The sequence below is a fragment of the Hemicordylus capensis genome, chromosome 2, assembly GCF_027244095.1.
Source record: "Hemicordylus capensis ecotype Gifberg chromosome 2, rHemCap1.1.pri, whole genome shotgun sequence".
In the NCBI taxonomy this organism is placed as follows: domain Eukaryota; kingdom Metazoa; phylum Chordata; class Lepidosauria; order Squamata; family Cordylidae; genus Hemicordylus; species Hemicordylus capensis.
Window position 1 is genome coordinate 64,469,920 of NC_069658.1, and position 6,621 is coordinate 64,476,540.

The 6,621-nt window shown below is 45.9% G+C and overlaps 1 long non-coding RNA gene across 1 annotated transcript; it reads left to right on the top strand.

Annotated features, from left to right (window-relative positions):
• The first annotated feature begins 4,352 nt into the window (after nt 1–4,352).
• On the top strand, nt 4,353–5,197 carry LOC128347299 (uncharacterized). Its single transcript, XR_008317488.1, has 3 exons — nt 4,353–4,801; nt 4,895–5,038; nt 5,143–5,197. It is a non-coding gene; the product is annotated as an uncharacterized LOC128347299 (long non-coding RNA).
• The last annotated feature ends 1,424 nt before the right edge of the window (nt 5,198–6,621 follow it).

Genomic DNA, 6,621 nt, shown 5'->3' on the forward strand with positions numbered 1-6,621 from the left:
CTTTAGAAAGTATTTAATAGTGTCTAAATATTTATCTTGGCTACATGTAGCCCAAGTTATTACAATTCACAGAACATGCTTTTTAAGAAAGAAAGTAGTTGATGTTTTGGTCCTAACCAACACATCAACATTCATCACCGAAATATAGTCACCAATAATGTCCTGTTTTCAATTCCAAGTTCATTTGGAAAACAAATATTTTTGTTTTTATTATTTATTTATTACTTATATTCCTATACCACTCTTTGTCCCAAGACCTGATGGCAGTTAGCAAGATAAAAACAATAATAAAACGTCAATAAAAATAAATGGAGGGGGAAAATAAAAAAAACACAGTTACATAAGAAGTTAGCTGGGGGGCATTGGGGGCCCGTGAACATGCCTCCGGGTGTGTGTGTGGCGGGAAGCACCTTTAAGAGTAAATTAATTCGGTGCTCACCTCCGCCGCAGCAGCACCTGAATACTGCTTGGAGCCACAACGTACCACCCAGCAGCCCCTACAGTGGAGAAGCACCTCCACCACTCACCTGGCTGCTGGCAGGGGCTTGGCTCCTTGGCTCCTGCCAGGTGAGTGGCAGAGGCGCTTCCCTGGGCGGCATGTTGCAGCTCCAAACAGTGCAGGTGCCGTGGAGGTGAGCACTGAATTAATTTACCCTTAAAGGTGCCCCCCCTCCGAGGTGCGTTCACGGGCCGCCACTGCTGGGAGGCCATCACTGGTTAAACGTCTGTATAAAAAGGGTGATCTTCAGATTCCGCCAAAAGGCTGGAAGAGAGGGAGCCATGCAGATCTCAACCACAGGTGAGTTCCACAGCCTAGGGGTAATCACTGAGAAAGCCCTGTTCTTTGGGTTCGACAAATGAGCCTTAACAGGTGTCAGTATGCAGAGCAGAGCCCTACCAGTCAATCTAGTGTGGTGAGTAGATTCAGCAGGGAGCAAGTGGTTTGTAATGTATCTTGGACCCAAGCCTTTTAGGGCTTTAAGATAATAACCAGCACCTTGAATTGTACCTGCAAACAAATAGGCAGCCAGTGTAGTGCTTTCAAGATCTGTGTAATATGTGCACTGTGTGCATCCCAGAAATCAATCTGGCAGCCACATCCTGCACCATGTGTGGTTTCCAAATACTTTTCAAGGGCAGCCTCTCAGAGTGTGTTTCAGTAATCCAAATGTGACATAACTAAGATATGGGTGACCATGCCAGATCAGCCTTTTCAAGGAAAGGTCACAGTTGGTGCACCAGCTAAAGCTGAGCAAAGGGCATCACCACCCCCTGGTTTTCTAACAGCACTGCTGGATTCAGGAGAACCCTCAAGCTATGAACCTGCTCCTTCAGAGGAAGTGCAACTCCATCTAGAACAAGCTGAAACCTCAAGCCTTTTAAAGAGAGCGCCTTCTTTGTCATGAACCCTGCTGCCTGTTACGATCTTCTGGAGAGGTCCGGTTATGGTTGCCACCGGCTCATCTGGCTTTCTCTGCGGCTGCCCTGGGACTTTGGAATATGGTCCCAGCTGAAATAAGAGCATCTCCTTCTCTGTTTGTTTTCATGAAGACCCTCAAGGCTCACCTGTTCGCGCAGGCTTTTAATTAGAATTAATTCTAATGATTTTTAATAATAATTTTTAATAAATAACAATTTAATAATTGTTTTATGCTATTGTTTTTATTGTGTTTTGTGGATTATAATCTGACTTTTTATATTGTTTTAAATTTTGTTCAACGCCTAGAGACGTACATATCAGGTGGTATAAAAATATGATTAAATAAATAAATACCCTGAGCAGGTCAACCACTGTCACCTCCATCTTGTCAGGATTAAGTTTCAGCTTGTTAGACCACATCCAGCCTATCACAGCATTCAAACGAGGCTCAGAACCTCCTCCACCTCCCTGGGATCACATTTCATAGTGATAGACTTGAGTGACATCTGCATATGTAGATATTAAACAACATATCTATCTTTCGTGTAGATATTAAACAACATGGGGCACAAAATCAAACCCTGGGGGATCCCACAGGTCAGTGGCCATGGGGCCAAGCAAAAGTCCCCCAATAACACCTTCTGGACCTGACCCACGTAGGACTGGAACCAATCCAAGACTAATCCACTGACCCCCAACTTGGATAGGTGGACCAGAAGGATACCTTGGTCAAAGCTACTGAGAGGTCCAGCAGAACCAACAGGGATACCCTCACCTTGTCTAGTTCCTGGTGTAGTTCATACACCAGAGCAACCAAGGCAGTTTCAGTCCCATAACCAGAATGAAATCCAGATTGACATGGGTCCAGATGCTGTGTGTCATTCAAGATCCTCTGCAGCTGATTTGCTACCACACTATCACCTTGCCCCAAAAGAGAAGATAATATTATTTTGAAAATCTCTAAAGATTGGAGGAACCAAAAGAAGGGTTTTTCAATATAGATCTAATGATGTGTCTTTCAGAGGAGATGAAAATTTGCCCTTCAACACAGCATTGATAATAGCCTCCAACCAACAAACTGCTGCTGCCCCATTTGACAGCTTTTATCAGCCAAAAAGGGAAAGGATCAATAGCACACGATGATGCCCACATGCTACCAAATATCTTGTCCACATCATCAGGCTCCATAAGTCGAAAGTTATCCAGAACAACTGGACAAGAGGAAGCTCAAGGCAAGTCAGTGGACACTGCATAATTCACATACTATGAGTCCAAGACTGTACATGTACAATGAACTTTATCCACAAAGTGTTGAGCAAACTGGTTGCAGCAGGCTGTTGAGGACTCTTTCCCAGAAACTTGGGAAACAGAATGTAACAAAGTTTTGGTTCCTCAAAACGGCTCTGGTAGTCCACTGTGTGGACACAATGATGGCAGAAAAGTAAGCTTTCTTTGCTGCCACCACCATTACAGAGTAATCTCTAAACTGGCCTCTAGCTCATTTTTGGTTGAATTTGTCACAAGTCTTCCCTCAATGACACTCTAGTAATCGTCTGAGCTGTTTCATCACCCTAAGCTCCTCAGAAAACTAGGGAGCTGATCGGATTCTACTAAGCTGGAGAGGGTTAGGAACTTAGGAGCAACTATATCTACTGCCTGGGTTATCTCTCTATACGAGAGGTCAACCAAAATTTCAATACAGTCATCATCAGCTCTGGCAATGGGAAACTCTGTGAGAGCTGTCTGGAAACCTACTGGATCCACAAGCCTCTGTGGCCGGACCATCCTAAGAGGTCTGTGTCACACAACACAGATCAGAATGCTTGTCCAAGATGAAATTCTGAATGGCTGATGTCTTTCCATTAACTGAGCTGGCATTAAGCAACAGGACCTTCAACTTTGAGGGTACATTGCCAGCACACCCCAGCAACCCTGGTCGGGAGGGAGGCCCAGAAGGAGGAACAGCATGTGCAACCTCCTGTGCAACCTTCCCTTGAATAGCCTGTCCAATGTTCACAACTTTGAAAACTGCCCGGTTAATCTCTGTCCCTCTACAACTGAGGTAAACACAAAAAGGTAAAGGTACCATCACAGCTGAATCATACTATTCTCTCAAAACTGAACATCTCATCCAAAACTGAGGCTCAGCCAAAAAGAGAAAAATAGAGAGCCTCAGCCACAAACTGTTAAAGAGGAAACAGTAATGATCAGGATAACCCCCCTGCCACCCTAACACTCAGCTATGCTCTCACCAGAGGCCCAATGAGGTTTGTGAATCAATCTCAACTCAACATAACCGGCCCAATTGAGAAGTCATTAACATCTGACTCACTGGAGTTTGCCCCCATTGATATCACAGCAAGAGAAAGAGCCATCACAAAGGGGGTGACACCCTTTGGTGTAGCCCCCTTCAACAGGCACCCATCTGCAGGCCAAACTCACACTTTCCAACACTCTCCCCAAGGATATCCCTGACCAAGGCAGAACTTGGTAAGTCTCTGGAAAATGAAGAAACAAGTCAAGCCACTCTAGGCATATCCCTGCCCAGCACCAGATATTTCCCAGGTTTTTGTCTTTCGTCCTGCAGAGTTCTGAAAGCCAGCTGGAAGAAAGGCGCCCTAAGGCAGAATGATCATGCTCTGCAGGGATGGCAAGTACTCTATGGCCTACATATCAGCCTGACTTTTCAACTTTCTTCCCCAGGAAACCCCAGCCCTAGACAGAAGTTGGTAAGTCTCTGGGGAATGCAGGAACAAGTCAGGTCACTCTGTGTCTTCTCTTTTCATCCTCCTGTTGCACCAAATGTTGACCAGCTTTCTCTCTTTTCTCTTGTAGAGTTCCGAAGGCCAGATGGAAGAAAGACACCTGGATGCAGAATGATCATGGACTGCAGAGGCTGTACTTAGGTTCTGCGGCTCAGTCTCAGACTTTTCAACAGTTTTTTGATTAGACCTTTAATTTGATTTATAGATTTTAACTTTGTTTAAAATCTTAAATTATTTTAATGTTTTAACATTTTAATTTTGTTTTAATTTGTGTTGTTTTATAGTAAACCGCCCATAGGCTCATGTTTTTGACAGTATATAAATATGTTAAATAAATAAATAAAGCTTTGGCCTCAGGAAGCCACTGGTAAGTCTCTGGAGAATGGAGGAATAAATAGGGCCACTCTACATTTGTCTTTTTATTCCCTCTCAGCTCCAGATATTGCCCAGCTTTCTTTCTTTTCTCCTACAGAGTTCCAAGGGTCAGATGAAAGGAAGACACCCTCAGGGAGAATGGCCACAGCCTGCAGGGGCTGCAGCTGCTCTAGGGCCTGCAGATTGGCCTCAGCCTTTTCAGTCTCCTCCTTCAAGAAGCCCCCAACCAAAGCAGACGTTGGTAAGTCTTCACAGAATGAAGAAACAAGTCCTTCTACACTTAAAATCCCCCACAGCACCCAATATTCTCAGCTTTCTCATTTTCCTTCTTTAGGGTTCTAATTGCCAGATGGAAGAAAGATGACTTGAAGGGAAATAACTACAGATTGCAAGAGCTGTCACTGCTCCAACATTTACTGCTTGGCCTCAAGCATTTCAGCCCCCTTCTTCAGGAAACCCCCTCCCAAGACAGAAGTTGGTAAGTCGCTGGGGAATGGAGGAATAAGTCAGGGCACTCTACGTTTATATCTTTATCCCACCATAGCACCGTGAGTTGACCAGTTTCTTTTTTCTCTTTTGCAGAGTTCCCAAGTCCAGATGGGAGAAAGAAACCTTGAAGCAGAATGGACACAGACTGAGGAGGCTGAAGTAACTCCAGTGATGGTGGGTAAACCTGAGACTTTTCAACCCTTGCCCTTAGGGAATCCCCGCCAGAGGCAAACGGTAAGTTTCTGAGGAATGGGGGAACAAGTTAGGCCACTCTACTTTTGTCTCTTTATCCTGCTGCAGCACCGGAATGTTTCCCTACATTCTCTCTTTTACCTTGCAGAGTTCCTAAGGGCAGGTGGAGGAAAGATGCCTTCAGGAGCTGTCCATGCTCTGGCACATGCTTCTAAAGCATTTCAGCCCTTTGCCTCAGGAAGCCCCTGCCCCAGGGTAAAGTTGATAATTGAAATTGTTTCTCCATTCCACTCTAGGAAATGGAGAAACAAGCTGGGTCACTAAATTGGCCTCCTTATCCCCCCAAAGCAGCAGGTGCTGCCCAGCTTTCTCTCTTTTCTCTTGCAGAGTTCCAAGTGCCAGGTGAGAATAAGATACCCTCAGGTAGAATGACCATTGCCTGCAGGGGCTGTAGCTGCTCTACTGCTGCAACTGGGCCTCAGACTCTTCAACCCTCCCCTATGAATTCCCCAGCAAAAGCAGAAGCTGGTAAGTCTCTGGGGAAATGAGAAACAAGACCCTTCTTGGTTGCTGCAATCAAGGCATCTCGTTGGGTTATCCCCGTCATGTGCTCCTGGGCAGGACTATGTAAACTATCTAATATATAGCCTTTTAGAGCCCGATGGGGATCACCCCGCCCAGTTCTTATAGTCCTGCGTTGCTCCTGGCAGGTTCTTTCATCTCTCGTTGTGGTCAGATTCTATTATATCTTCTTCTTTACCTTTCCTGTTTCTTTTCGCATATTTCCCTTACTCTATTCCATCCTTGTCGTCTCTTAAAAAAAAAATTATTATAACTTTCGTTGCCGTTCTGTGTGTGGCTCTCCCTCCCCCTCCCCACCTGTTCGTCCTTCTGTGTATGGAGCATGCAAGAAGGGTGGTAAACGTTTTTGTCCTGGTGGGACGAGCAAAACCGGAGTTCTCGAAGGGCACAAGGGCACCTGGGTCTCCTTTCCCACTCCTCAGCAGCCCGTCAGCGGCAAAGACCAAGCCGTTGCTTACAAAAGTCTCCCGCCTCCCTGTTCCTTTCTCAGCGGCAGCTATACCATCTGAGCAGGCAGAGCAAGAGGGTCCCTTCTTATTCCCACTTTCCAGCGGTGAGAACAGGGCAACAACAGAAGGGGAGCATGGAGGAAGCCCACCGCTGAGGCGCTTTACTCACAGCACTGCTGCAGCGCTTTCCTCAACGACAATGTGGCCGGAAAAGGAACAAGCTGTGTTTGATCTGCTAAACGCCAGGCTGAAGGTGGGGGTGGTCAGACACCTAACAAAACCGCCTCCCACGCAAGCCGGGATCAGGGCTATCGCCGGGGGAGCGGTTAATGGTGGCTAAGACGAGTGG